Here is a 16,087-nt window from a genome sequence, read left to right as displayed (position 1 = left end):
TTTTTTGAAAGGAATAAGTTTTTTGTTGTGGCATCAACTTCTTATTCGTGACTCTTCATGTATAACTATAATTTAATTTTGAAGATAACGTCTTTGAGTGTGGCCAAACTCCAAAGGTTTGATGTGGTGTTGTTTATATATGAGTACTTCTAGCGCTATAATACAAGTTTTTTTAAATAAATTTTTTGCTTGGAGCCGTTTATTGAATAAATTGTGGTCCATACATATAAAATGGCCCATGGCCCAATAATAACGAAAATAAAGAATACCTAATTTTGTCCAATCTCTACTCATCCTTGGTGAGTACACAATACTCTTTCATCAAGTTTCTCCACTGCATTGTCGAAGAAAATTCTAGTTGTTCTGCCTCCTCTTTTGAATCATTTTTGAGCTCGAGTGGTCTTCATTTTTACCTGGTAAGTTAGCTTCCTTTCTACCTAATTTTCTTCTTCGCTTTTACCCGCATGATCTTTGAATGATATCCCTTTCTTTTATGCTTTTTCTCAGATGTAGATCTCGTGTTGTATCTTTCCCTTGAAACATTCTAAAGCTCCATCGGTAAAGTCCGATCCACTTGTGTCTGTGTTTATTTGATGTAACTTTGTGGTAGTTAGGGTAAAATATAGATTTATGTCTTTAGCTGTACCCTTTTACACTATGATTATATATTATATTATTATATTATTCTATTTAGATCTGTCAATATCTACAGTAGGCTGCTTTCCTTTCATACGAAGATATTCTTTTGGTATGTTCATTGCTGAAAATCGATTATTCTTTATCTGATTCTCAATATTGATATTTATTTTTTCTCTATATTTATATTTGTCCTGATATTGCTTGGTAAATCAGCAAAACTCTTTTACTCCTTTCTTTGTTCTGTTTCTACTACTTAATAAGACAATAAGTGTGTAACAATATTACCTTCTCTAAATATATGAGTGATGTTTGCATTGAGTTGTTGTGCTCTCATCCTTATATTATCTGTTCTTTCCACCAGCTCCTAAAGTATTTTCCATTGCCCTCTTATCATTTTCATCAGACTTAGTGAGTCTATTTTGATGGTTAGTTCCATCACCCTGTTCTCCCAACAATACTCCAATGCTTCATAGATTTCCACATACTATATCTATGTGCTATTTCCAATTTCTGCATCGCTAGCCTTGATCAGATTTCTTTGCGAGTTCCTTTGACAAAAGACCTATACACACAGCCCTGGGTTCCCTTTGGATTCTCCCTCAATGTTGCATTCAAATCTATTTGTCTTTAAAGGTTTCCATATTACACTATGATAATGCAATTTAGGCTTGTGCCACTTTAGTTTTTTGACAATTTCATGTCACAAGCTTGACTCCAAATGTGTCCAAGGATATAGAGTTTTCACCAATTTCCAAACCATTTCTGGAACTTGAACACTGTCCCTCCAAAAGTTGTGTTTCGTCCATGCTTTATACTATTTCTTCTCTTCCATATTGTCAACATATTTATTGTTGTCCTTGCTCTCATTACTCATTGTAGTTGTGGTGATGATTCGAATTTCCACCATGTAATGATTAATTGTTGTAAATGCGTTCCTTTTATGTGTATATCTGCGAAATTAGCAAATTTTTCTCCATAGATTTTTATCCAAGGAGGTTTTTAGAAAAATATGGGTTAGTGTTTACTCACTTTTTTCATCGCAACGCCAACATATTGAAACTAGATGATTCTTCACCTTTTAAAAATTATCATCGGTAGAAATTCTCCTTTTCCACAACCTCCATAGGAAAAAAATCACTTTAAAAGGAACCCACTTTGTCCAAATATAAACATATTCATTTCTTATCTCCTACTTCGTCCTCATAGTTTGCGATGTTGATTAAACATTAAAAGATGTTTAACTTGAATTATATTGGGATTAAAAACTCTTCTTGCTCCAAGACAGGAATCCCAAAAAGACGCTACATTCATTCTAAATAACTCTCTAACCCTCTCCCGATGATCCTTCTGATCACCAGATTCCCTCTCTCCTCTTTTCTTCCCCCCTTCTCCTCCCCCACTGAGAGGGAGGACTCTATCACTAGAACATCTTTTGCTAGGAAGATAATGCATTGAATTATCTAGAATCTCTTTGAAGCTTCTTAGACGAATGGGAATGTAGTCAAAAGGTTTAATAAGAAGGAAACACTGTCAGAAATATTCTTTGCTAGGAACTTCAATAATTTTGACAGATACATCAGACTTATTAAAGTAAGGGGCAGGAGAAGGTCAGCCCTTATCATGCTTGAACTGATTTTCAACTCTGGTTGGACCTTAATTGCTGAGAAAATGAGGAATTTTATGCCAAACAAAAGAAGGAGACCAGCAGAGACAACCACAGTTTAACCGACAACAAACTTTTGTTTTGCTGAAGTACTTAAAAATAGTAAATGGTTCAAGAAGAAAGAAACTAATTTAACGAACATTCAAGCACTAAAGAGGGGGAATGTCATCTACATTAATGGTCTCTCATAAAAAATGAAGTGTTAAGCAAGAGTTTGGTTGGTACTATCGAAGATGGGTCAAATCTCTCACCTACATTGTCACAAATACAGATATGGGCAACCAACCTATGGAAATAGGTGCACGGCCTCAACATATACAAAACCGAAAGGGGCCTCTTTCTTTTCGTGTTTGACTCTAGTATTATGATACAGAAAATAATTTCAAGAAATTGTTTATTGCACAAAATAGAACTACAGCTTCAATGGTGGAACCCATTGTCGGGTACTTCCAACTCAACATAAAAACCAAGTTCCACTTAGATTAGGATCGTGGGGATCCTTTTTCACCTATGGGGCCATAAAACCTTCAAGGTCATACGAGACCATTGTGGAGGATGTATTAAAACAAATAAAGATTTGTCCATCTAGAGTTAACTAAAATGGACGAGAATCAAAATCCAATGAATCGGGAGTAAGGTGCTGAAGGAGATCTCCATAGAAATTGGTGGAATTACCTTCTTTATGCATATCTTGAATGAGCTTCATCTATGACAACTATCAAAGGCCACTACCTTATAGTCATTGAATTTTTACCCTGTAGAGACAAATATTGGCAGTCTACCACCTACACACTCAACAATGATAGCACATGCCAATGCTGAGCATGGGATAGTGACAACACATGCCAATTTGAGTCACACTTGACAATGATAACACATGCTAATGCTGAGTTTACATAGGACAACTTCCGCAGAAAATTTAAATCCTTCAGGCTGGGTTAAATTTAGTTCTAGAGGCCCAATTAAATCAGACCCAAAATTTATTTCTGAAATCTTTAGCCCAACTATAACTCAATTTCTGATGAAGAGTTCTCCTAACACTCTTAATTAACTAGAGAACAATCGAGTTGTGGCCTTAAAATTCCTAGAATCATATATATGACTTTGGAAGCTTGATTTGTAGATCCACGAGATATAGAGAAATCTATTAAAGTTACATTGAAAGGAACCTTGACCATGAATCTTGAAATTATCCGTCATATAGGTGAAGAGACTGAGATTAATGGCCATTCCAAAGAAATATTGGAAGGGTACAACAATTTATGAACCCATCTCAAATAAGTGCAACTTGAAAATGTAGCATGTGCACGACTTCAATCGGTTACCACCCATTCTCCTGCATCCCTAGAGTACGCTGAGATAGAGGCTTTAGACTGGGTGAATTCTCACATTCTTAAACTAAGCAATACTTATGGAAAAGCTTTTGAAGATTTAGAAGAGGAAACACTAGCCATTTTCATATAGCTAGATAAAATAAAAGCGATGCTAATAAAGAAAGAATAGGAGAAGATAATCACCACCCTAAAAAGTAAGAGACTCACCAAGAATGAATTGAAGAATTTGCAATCCATTCTCAACCAAGTAGAAGGGGTCAGAAATAGGGGGAAAACTCTCAATCTCACTCACAAATGAATGTAAACCTAATTTCATGGAATGTGATGAGACTGAAAAATTTACTTGAAGAATTCGTCGTCATTGACATAATTCAGGAAAGTAGAAACCTCACCAAAGAAGAGATAATGATTGTAGCAATAATCATAGTTGAGCTAAAATATTTTGTTGGACAAGATGAATCCATATGGAAAACAAATCAATAGTACTATGACTAAAAAAGGTGAGAACAACACAAATTTCTTCCAAAGAATGGCAAAAACACAACAGATTCAACACCATTGATAGACTGATAGTGAATGGTGAAGAAACTGGGTAATCTATAGTGATAAAGAAGATATAATAGATTTCTCCTAATATTGGTACTTAGAAGCAGAACCTTGGAGGCCTAGTTTTAATTTACAAGGTTGTCCCAGAATCACTAATTAAGAGAATGAATAGCTACCAGGACCATTCTGAGAATTAGAAGTACTGCACATCATCAAAAGTTGTAATAGGGGAAAAAGTTTCTAGTTCTGATGGTTTCACCTTGAGTTTTTTTTTGAAGTTTGTTGGGATACTATAAAGGTAGATTTTATGCAGACAATCTACAAATTCAACTAGAAGGAATTGTTTGAGAAGCTTATAACTGCCACCTTCATATCCTTAATTACAAAAAAGGCAAATGCCAAAGAATTAAAAGGCCTCAGACATATAATATTAATAGAAGGGACTTACAAGCTCATCTCAAAATTTTTAATCATAGAATTAATTTTATCATGGGAAAACTGGTGGACGAGAATCAATGACCTTTTTGAAAGGGAGACAAATAATGGATGCATCACTTGTGTCAAATGAACTGGTAGATTCAAGAGTGAAGTGACAAGGTTTTTGATCATGTCAACTGGATCTACTATCTTAAGATCCTTAAAGATACGATATTTGGTTGAAAATGGCTAAATTGAATTAGATTCTGCATATTATATGTGAGTTTCCCCCTAATGTTAAATGGTGATGTTGTAGGTTTCTCTCAATCAAGAGGGGTCTTAGGCAGGGTGACCCCCTTTCACCATTCCTTTTCTTACTATTTATGACTAAAAATGGTTGGTTGACAGGTTTTTGAGCTCATATAAGTAGAGGAGATGACATGAGAAATTTTGACCTACTGTATGCCGATGGACTCACTTATACTATTTGAAGAAGACGTGTCAAAAATTAGACACAACAAGGCTATTCTAACAATTTTTGAAGGCATCTGAAGACTCTATGTAATTGGCATTGGAGCTACCTATAGCCAGTCAATGAATTCCTAAATATGCAGTTTTTGGCCATGAATCTTGTTTTCAATGTTGCTTCCCTACCCACCAATTATCTAGGCATGCCATTGGGAGCTAAAAATAAGGAACTCAATGTATAGAGAACAATATCAGAGAGATATCTGTATGGAAAAGACAATATTTATTCTTGGGAGGCCGATTGACACACATAAAATCACTCATGGATTGACTGCCCACCTATATGATGAGTTTGTTTTCCATCCCAAAGAGCATTGACAAAAATAAAAATCAAATAATAAGGAGCTTCATGTTGCATGGGAACAAAAAAAATAAAGGCTACAATCTAGTGAAGTGGGATGTCTTTATCTTAACATGAGACAACGAAGTTTAGGCATCAAGAAACTTAACGCCACAGTCGTTGTTTACTAAGAAAGTGGTCGTGGAAATTTGGAAAATAAGACATGACCTTATGGAAGAGATTCATCACTGAGAAATATGGACTCCTAAACCACCAATGGACAACGGAAGAAGTGGAAAGTACTTTTGGATGCAGTGTATCAAAAATAATTCAAAGACTCTGGTCCAAATTAAATATAAACATTTACTATAATTTGAGGAAGGGTACAAAGATCTTTGTTGAATTAGCAGTAGATAGGTAATGAAAGCATAAAGACCACCTTCCCAAATCTCAACGACCTCAGTCTCAAGATAAATGAGACTGTTACTAGATATGGAGCCCACAAGGGTGGAAATTCATTGAAGATATTTAAATGACTGGAAGGTAGACAAAAACACTAGTGTTATACGTCTTTGAACTTTTTCCAGGTGCCTCGGTAAATCTAGGTAAACTTCTATGGAAGTTGCACAGTAAAAGAGTATTCTCTGTCAAATTTTACGATACTAGAACAACAACATCAGCTTCTCCTCCACTAGGATTTACCCATGGAAACTAATGTAGAAATTAAAATCCCCCTTAAGGTGTCCTATTTTATGGGGTTGGTGATCATGAGAGCTTGCCTAACTCACGAAGCACTAAAGAGAAGAGGGTTCACAAATTTGTTTAACGTTGTTTCTTTGTTACAAGGAGGTAGAGGTAAACAACCATCTCTTCCTACATTGCAAAACAACTGTAAATATGTGGAACATGTATTAATGTAACCTTGGAGTAAGCTGCCAATAACTATATACACTTTTAATCTACTGAGGAGCTAGGAGACAATTGGAAGAAAAAATTCTAGAGGAGAATGGTGGAAACTAATTCCAACCTACATTTGGTGGACCATGTGGAAAGAAATAAATGCAAGGTGTTTTGAAGGAAAAATCAAAAACATCCAGATGATTAGAATTATGTATATTAGCCTTCTTCATTTTGGTGTAAAAAAGATATGGTGGGGGATATAGATTTATTGGTTGACTTCATAGGACAAATTGTAAAACCTTAGCCCTGGTTTGTTTGTTTTTGCAATAACATGTGAGGATTGTAACTAACCATTTTCTTGTGAATACAAAGTTACCTTCCATCATAAGATAGTAATCTATTCTTCCACATAGCCGTTATGTTAGCCACCTATTCAATCAGAACTACAAAATGACCTTTATTTTTCCTTCATAGAAAATAGGAAAATCTAGATATGTAAAAGGATAACTACCTTACCTGACCCCTGTTGTCCTCTTTATTTGACGACGGTACTACAAGGACTTTATAATATCGATAACAAATGCTTTTGTCTATGTATATCATTTTTCTAGACACACCCTCATATATTCTTAGCACAATCATCCACATCCTCATTTACTTGTGTTGTCCTGAGCAAGAAAAGAATAGTGTCATCAACATATGATAAGTGGTTTATTTGCGGACTCCATATAGGCATCCCAAAACACTTAAAGTCACTATGTTCAAATGAACAATTTAGGATCCTAGTCAACAATTCAATTGCTATTATAAATAGCGTAGTGATAAGGGGTCACCCTCTTCCAAACCTCTAGAAGATTGAAATAAGCCAAAGGCTTTTCCATTCATTAGTATTCAGTTCTAATTATTGCTTATTAGCCTTACTATTATGTCAATTTATTCTTTTAGAGAATCTAAATCTTCTCAAGACCTGGATAAAGTGTTTCAAGTAGACTCTATCATATGCCTTTGTCATGTCTGATTTTACCACTACAATATGCAAATTGTTTCTCTTGTTTATGTCCCTTATTATTTCTTTAGCAAAAACTACATTTTCAGTCATACATGCCTGACTAGTTATTAGAAATCAAACTAGGTAACACCAATTAAACTCTTTCATGTATCAACCGATATAATTTAATTATCAAAAGTATTCAGGCTAATGAATCTTAAGTCACCAAAATTATCCACCACATTCTTCTTTGGTATCAGCACCAGATTTGTATGTGTTATGAATCTAGGCAAATTATATCCATTGGAAAATGCCCTTGCCATATTCTATGCATCATGATTATGATAAAAAACTTAAGGACTCAAAATTGTGGTATTGTTGTATTGGGTGAGAAAGATGAAGATAGTGAAAACCTTGATTACTATGGAGATTTAGCTAATGCGATTGAGTTGCAATTTGTCATGGATAAAAAAGTAACTTTATTTCGATGTAATTAGTCTGATGTGTATGATGAAATAAAAGAAGTTAAAAAGAGTGAGTGTGATTTTGTGAGTGTTAATCCATTTGTTTGAGTGGATCAAGCATCTCAAGTATTTTATGTCGATGATACTTCCAACGAAGGTTGGCAAGTAGTGAGGAAGATCCAATTTCATGATTCATATGAAATTGTGGAACAAATGGATGATGGTATTGTAGAGTTTGGAAGTTCTTCCAAAAGAAAAGAAAAAGAACTTATGAGATTAATTAATATCTCTTATGACTTAGTATATTCATCCATAAATGTTATGATGGAAAAAATTCCTTTTAATACATTATTAAACATTTTTAGGTTTAATTTTAACTTTTTGGCTCTTTTTGCAGGTTCAAGATGAAACCATTGAGGATTGAAAATGAGGTTGATTCTAATATGAAGAATGCTATCGAATATATGTTTATTACGCCTAGTGCTATTGATCAGGGACAAGGAAGAGGGCTTAAATCTTTGGATGAGAAGTGAAATTTACCATCTAAGAGTATATTTCCTCAATCAAGTGATCTATTTGAGAAGCACATCAAAGAAATTGAAACAAGTAACATATTTTGTATTCTTTTATTTCAGACCATAAGCAAAAGTTTTAATTGTGTTATAGGAAAATATTTTTCCCAGGATTCTGTATTCTGTGTTTTATCATGGAGAAGAAGGTGTGGAAAATAATTTTTTCCAGCTTTCTATTTGATGCAGAATATAGTCATAATATGTGATGTATGAAACTATATTGACAAGAAGGTAAATACCAGGCCAAAAAACAGCTTAGGAAGCTGACGCTGAATACATAATATTCACAAAAGAGAACTTGTGAATCAAAATTAGCTTTAGAAACTCCTTGTAGACATTTTTGGTTCTTCTTGTCTTGTGATACATTAGTCAACGTATAAAATATGATTTGTTTTTTTCAGGTTCTATAGGGATTGAACAGGAACAAGGACTTAAAAACTCTACCGTGTCCACTAGTCAAGGAATACGAATGACGCATAAGAACTTAATGACTTTTGAGAAAGAGATAGTTAAAATTAGTACTTCATCTCCTACATCTACTAATAAAGTAAAGAAATACACCCAAGAAGTTGAAACAAGTAAGATCTTTTTTCAAATGTATTGTATTTTTTGAAAATCTATTGTGTTTTGATGTTTTTGAGCTTAAAGATCTTTGCTAGGTTTGTGTTATTTGACATGTTTGGCTTTGATGTAAATGTCATAAAGATACATCTCCATCTTCGGTAGAGCTTGTTGAAAATTTTTGTGGACCTTAAACTCCTAGCCATGTATTTGGATTTGGGGGTGGAGTAAAGGCAAAAGATTTAAAAGGTGGAACTTCATCAGAATCTGAATTATTGAATGTACTACGTTCAACTCCAGAGGATATCAAATCCTTGAACAAAGAAAACAACTGCTTAAAGGATCGCTTGCTACGATAGAAGAGGCAATGAAAAAAATAATGAAAATGAAAGAATTCTTCACTGCTCAACAATCATATGTCCCACCTACAACATCGTCTTCCTCAACTAAATGACCTCAATCTTTTAAATTGACAGGGTAAATAACAATATATCTGACTTTTTAATTTATTTTGTTGAAACATAATAACGTAATGAATGTATAATTAAATAACAAAAAATGGGTCTTTTGATGTGAAAAAGAAATATTCCCAGTCACAGAAGTAAACTTTAAGAAGGATCGAAAATTAATCTTGTTCTCTTCTTTTTCGTTAGAGTCGCCGACTTCTTATTGCTTACAATTGACGCTTTATATATATGTATGTATCTATATATATATATATATATATATATATATATATATATATATATATATATCACATTCAATCGCCCTGTTGTCTTGGCTTGCATATTTTTGTCTGCATTGACATGTCACTCAATAATAGTTGCAGTCTATTTCGGTTTGACAACAACTTAGAAGACAACATTTTATTTGCTACCATATTTTCAATAGTCGGGAGTAATTTTTGTATTAAGAGTTTTCTTATTGAAAGTGCTGTTTGGCCCTACTGCAACATTGCAGCCAGCTGCTCAATATTTTGTGCACTCTGTTTTAAACTTTCTGCAGTGCTGAAAAATTGCAGCCAATTGCTCAGTTTAGTAGAAATCTAACGAAAGCATGGAAAAATCAAAGATTTATTGACAACTAAAATGTTCAGTTACAAGCTCCTTATATAGGAGAAGAGTCCTATTGTAGTTATACTAGGAATCCTAATACAACAGAAATAATTACATCGCTAGTATTTTATTACAAGTCAAATAACTTATCCTAGTCGACTCCAATAATATTCAGTCACTTAATCGTACATTACTTAGGATTTAGTTGTCTAGTCCTAATATGAATTAACTCTAACTCATAAGCCTGCTTTGATGGATCTGTTGCTTCGACGTGTTCCATCAGTCGTCAAGTTTCCTTCAGCACTTCCCCTCAAGCTAGTGAGTAGAGGAACTGTAACTCCTAACTAGCTACAAAATAAGAGAAAACCTATTGTATTAAGGCTTTGGTATTAATATCAGCTTTTGATCCTTACACTTCACAAACTGAGTAAGAAGTCATCCCCTGGCCACTTTCTCATGAACAAAATGACAATCCATATAAACATGTTTTGTTCTAGCATACATAACTAGATTAATTATCCTGTACAAGACACTTATGGTATCACAATACAACGTAGGAACAGATCAAAAGAACATTCCAAGGTCATAAAGAAGATACAAAATCAAAGTCATTTATGCAGCAGTGGAGGCTAGCTCTCTATGCTCTGTTTCAGCACTAGATCGGCCTACTGTTTCTGTTTCTTAAAGGTCGAAGAAATACAATTTGCACCTAGGTTGATGCTATAGCCTGTAGTTGATCTCCTAGTTGTTGTACAACCTCCCAAATTAGCATCAGAGTAGCCATACAACCTATATGGTGATTGTGAAATAATTCTGAGTCTAAGGTGTATAGTACCTTTGATGTACCTGAGAATCCTTTTTACCCCTTGAAGATGTTGAATGTTTGGTCTTTGTATAAACTAGCCTGCTAAATTCACATCATGAGTGATATCATGTCTTGTGAGGATCAAGTATTGAAGTCTCACTACTATCAATCTGTAAAAGAATGCATCTACATGACTTCCCACAACTTCATCCAAACCATGTTTTTACCAAAAGAAGTGGCTACAACATTTGCCAAAGTCATCTCTATCTTGGACTACAACTCAAGAACATACTTTCTTTGATCTAAGTTAATTCAACCTTCGAAATACTTCACCTCAATTCTTAGGAAGTAATGTAATTGGCCAAGATCTTTCATACCAAACTCCTTCCCAAGTTCTAGAACCAACTCTGAGACATGAGGTGGATTACTTCCTTTGACAATAATATTATCTACATATAACAAGAAAATATTTTGCCTTTGTGAGTTTGCAAAGTAAATAAGGAAGGGTAAGCCTTATTACAAATTAAACCAAGGTGTAAGAGATGCATACGAAACATATCAAACCAGGATCTTGGTGCATGTTTAAGACCATACTATGCCTTTTTAAGTAGACATACATGCCGAGGATACTGTGATCAATAAAACCAAGAGATTAACTCATGTACACCTCCTCTTGTAAGAAACCATGAAGAAAGACATTTTTTGACATCTAATTTTCTAACTTCCCAATTTGAACTGACAACAATGGGTAGAACCACCCTAACAATCGTAGCATTAACTACAAGACTAAATGTTTCTTCAAAATCTGTCAATTCAAATTCCAAGAATCCCCTAGCCATAAGTCTGGCCTTGTATCTATCTATTGTCCCATCAAAATTTTTAATTTTGTCTTAAAAACTCATTTGACCCAACCAAGTTTATAGCAGGAGATTCGGGCACCAAAATCGATATTTTGTTAGTATGTAAAGCATTAATATCTTCGTGCATTGCTTCAAGCCATTGAGGTGATTTTAGTGCTTCCTTAGTAGTATTTGTTTCTCCCACAAGTTTTGTGCTATTGCGAGCAACAAGTGACAGGTAATGTTCCTTCTCCTTGTGCCTGGTGATCATATGATGCCCTTGTGGTTCAGGAAGTACCTCAACGGGTACATCAACAATTGTAGTTGACTGGAGTGTAGCATTATCACGTTGATGGTGAATTGGTACATAACCTAAAGTTGTTCTTTGATAATGATCATTGGTTTTAATTGGAAGAGAAACTCGTTCCTCACTGTTCCTGACAGATTCAAAATCTTCAATTGGAGTTTCAACACTACTATATGGGTCACCAGCTTCAACTTGTTCCTTAGCATCTGATCCTGCTCCTGAGAGGTTAATAATACTTCTCATCATCAATGAGTACATAAGGTGTAGAAACATTATCACTATTAATGTGTGGTCTAGAAACATGTACTTCCTTGAATCAAAATTATCATGTGTTAGAAGTTTAGAGAAAGATTAAACAAAAGTAGCAAGGTGAGGTGAGACATCAATATTAGTTTGAGATTGCTTTAGAGACACACAGGGTAATGTGTTTTTCATCAAACCCAACATGTATTGATATGTAAACCCTCATTGTATAGGGATCATAGCCTATATATCCTTTGTGTAAGTTGTTGTACCCTATGAACACACAAGGGTAGATTTTTGGACCGAAGTTATATAGGACCAGAGTTATATTCTAGTTATTGTAGGAATCCTACTACAACACAAATATTTACATGGGTAGTATTTTATTACAAGTCAAATACCCTAACCTACTCGACTCCAATAATGTTTAGTAGCTTAGTCGTACATAAAATAGGGTTTTGTAGTCTAGTCCTAGTATGATTCTAACACTAACTCGTCGGCCTGGTTCGATGGACCAGTAACTTCGACGTGTTCCATCAGTCTTCAAGCTTCATTAAATAGTTTACCATTTGTTTCCAACTCTAATATTTATTGGCAATATTAGTACACTCCTCCTTGTAGGATCTAGACATGAACAAAAAATAGTTAATATCAGTCGAATACTCCCAAACTTTTGTCTTTTCGATATCAAATAACGCAAACCATAGTAAACAGGAAGATTGTTATTTAAGATTTCATACCAAATATTACCTTGTCTAGGCTTTTATTCAACATGTGCTCATATACCAGAAAGTTTCCGCTCCATTAAATCAATAACCCAATATATTGATTAGGTAACGATGTAGTCGCTTTGCTATTAACTTGACTTCATTGTTGAACTTAGTAAATTTTTGGCGTGAAGTCATGTCTTTCTTCTTCACTGCTATTTCTACTATATTGTCTAGTACACTCTACAAATCTTATGTATCATTTTGCTATTAATTATTGTGTCTGAGTTACTGTAAATATGCATTTTCATACTTGTTTAAAAAAAATAATAACCTTATAAACATTGTCAAATCCATCATGCCCTATCTTATAAAAAAAGGTGAACTACTAATAAGATAGGGCAAGATGGCTTTGGCAATGTTTATAAGGTTATTACTTCTTTTCAATAAGCATGAAAATGCTTATTTACAATAACTAAGATGAAAAAATTAATACCCGAATGATATATAATATATGTAGGGTGTATTAGAGAATGGGGAGTAGAAATAACAGGGAAGAAGCAAGACGTGACTTCACCCAAGGATATACAGAGTTCGAGAATGAAGTCAAATTAATAGCAAATTTACAACATCGTAACCTAACCAAGTTGTTGGGATACTACATTAATGGAGTAGAAAAATTCCTAGTCTATGAGTTCATGACGAATAATAGCCTAGGCAAGGTCATATTTAGTATGAAATCTTAAATACCATTCTTCTTTTTACTATTGTCGGTGTTGTTTTTGATATTTAAAAGCAACAAAAAATAGAAATTAGACAGTTTTCAAGTGAAATTTAGCAACTGTATTCTCTACATGTTAAAATCCTCCAATAAGGAATACAGTAACATGGACAATGAGCAGGTGGCTGTAATTTCTGAACAGTGAAGAAGTACAAAAACAGAGCATAAAAAACGAGCAACTGGCTGCAATGTTGCAACAGTGCAAAATGTTTTTACAAAAAATTTATGCAGCCATAGTTCAATAAGATTCATCCACTGATAATGATTGGGTCCACAAATTTAAGCTTCAGTAGCTAAATAAACAGGTAAGTTCACCATGAAATCAAAAAAAGAAGGAGGTGAGACTTTTTCTAATTTGCAAAATGTTTTGGGTATTTTTTCTTAAATAGGTTCCAAGATTTCAATTCTCAACTCTTTTGATTCAAGAAAATTATAAATATAAGTAATTCAAGCAGCGGCTCACACACTTCTTTAGACAACAAACCACGAAGTGCAAGAGGGAGTAGATGTTGCAACATAATATGATAATCATGACTTTTCAATCTAGGTATCTTGTGATCATTTAATTCACATACTGAGAAATATTAGATGGAAATCATCATAACATTTTAGATTCTTGAAGAATAGTCACAAATTTGTGCTTATCTTTTATGAGAATATGTGTAGCCTGCTTTTGGAAAGTCAAATTTCTCCTCCTTTGGATAGGGTGCAATTCCGACCTAATGTTCATCTCTTGCAAGTCTAATCGAGTTTTAATTTTGTCCTTAGTGTTTTTTTGACATTCATATTTGTCCCCATGATATTATGACGTATAATTTTTCAATATACATAACATCCAAATTATGTAGCAACAAGAGACACTTCCAATATGGAAGTTCAAAATAGATAGTTTTTTATTCAAATTATCCATTAAATTTCATGTGATTGCTTCTTTCTTATCTGAGGATCCATTGATAAATGTAATCCTTCAAGATCTTGCACTTGATTAAGTATCTCAATCAAGAAATAACTTTTTGTGGGGATATTTTCTCTATTGTACCATCAAATGAGTCTTTCTCATTTCTAAAGTTGTGATTCAGAGAAAGATAACGCCGATAACCTGTAAAACACTGTTTCTTACAATTAGCCTATTGAATTAAGACAGTTCCTTTACGACAACGTGGTCATGCAAATTTTCCTTTTGTACTCCAGCGTGATAAATTTAGATATGTTGGGAAGTCAGTGATGTTCCATAATAGAGAAGCATGCAACTTAAAAATTATTTAGTTGAAGCATCATAGGTCTCAACACCAACTTTCCACAACTCCTTCAATTGCTCTATTAAAGGCTCAAGATATGTATCAATTGAAACTTGTGGACCATTTTGACATGAAATAAGCATTGACAAAATAATTTTTTTTCTTTATACACAACCAAGATGGTAAATTATAAGGAATAAGAACCACATGCCAAATTTTGTATGAGGCTTTTGCATTTCAAAATGGTTGAAATTCATCACCATCAAGTTTGACTCGAACATTTAAAGACTTAACCGCAAAAAATGGATGAAGTTAATAAATTGACTTCCATGCCATTGAATTAGTCGGTTGCCTGATTATTCAATACATAATCTATTATCCTTATGCCATATCATTAGAGTATATGCCTTTGTAGACATAAACAATTTATGAAGTGTAGGCTTTAAAGGAAAATTGTATACACTCTTTGATGTTATTTTTTACCTTTTTATTCCTTGTTTATTCACAATTTGTATTTATTTTCCATCTGAACGCACCTCAAACATAACAAGAATCAAGTAAGCTATCCTCCTTTCAATATAACAGTCATTCATTAGTACACACAACAATCTTGTTGTATGAAATCCCGAGTTCATGAATTTTTTTTTTTGACTCATAATATGATTTCGGAAAAATTGTCACATTAGGCAACAACTCCTCTTTTAACACTTTCAATAGCATTGTAAATGATGCATTACTCCAATGACCCATACTTTTAATATGAAGCAATTTTATCGAAGAGGAAAGCTTGGAAGCGTTTGAATTATGGTATAATGGCAACTAGAAATCCATAGATAGGATGTAAAAAAAATTTCAACATTTTGTTCCTCCTCAAGTAAGTTATCACAATCAGTATGTGTAATTCCTCCGTCAAGATTTGGATACAAATCTTTCAATAGCTGCTCTACTTCATCTTGCACTATCAGATTCTTCTATTGCCTCACCATCTTTTTGATTATGATTTTAATAATGGCCCGCACAAACATTTTCCATGGTTATATCAAAAGGAATAATTACGAAGTGTTGCACATACAAGTAATATTCGCAGTTACAGAAGTAATCTTCAAGAAAGATGGAATAACTAACATGTTCCCTATAGTGTTAATAGTGTAGTAGAATAAGATACAATATTAAAAATATATCTTGTTCTCATCTTGTTCATTAGAGTTGGTTATTTCTTA

General features: G+C 33.8%; 1 long non-coding RNA gene across 2 annotated transcripts; it reads left to right on the top strand.

Annotated features, from left to right (window-relative positions):
• Positions 1-258: 258 nt before the first annotated feature.
• LOC104649628 (uncharacterized) lies at positions 259-9,175 on the top strand. 2 transcript variants are annotated; one of them, XR_003243951.2, is made up of 4 exons: positions 259-416; positions 508-558; positions 8,157-8,365; positions 8,733-9,175. It is a non-coding gene; the product is annotated as an uncharacterized lncRNA (long non-coding RNA). The 2 variants fall into 2 exon arrangements; XR_743502.4 differs by lacking the exon at positions 8,733-9,175 and having other exon boundaries at positions 8,157-8,723.
• The last annotated feature ends 6,912 nt before the right edge of the window (positions 9,176-16,087 follow it).

This window comes from Solanum lycopersicum, chromosome 10 (genome assembly GCF_036512215.1).
Source record: "Solanum lycopersicum chromosome 10, SLM_r2.1".
NCBI classification, from domain to species: Eukaryota; Viridiplantae; Streptophyta; class Magnoliopsida; order Solanales; family Solanaceae; genus Solanum; species Solanum lycopersicum.
The sequence above is the reverse complement of the archived record's forward strand: the minus strand, read 5'-3'. Positions and strand labels throughout refer to the sequence as shown.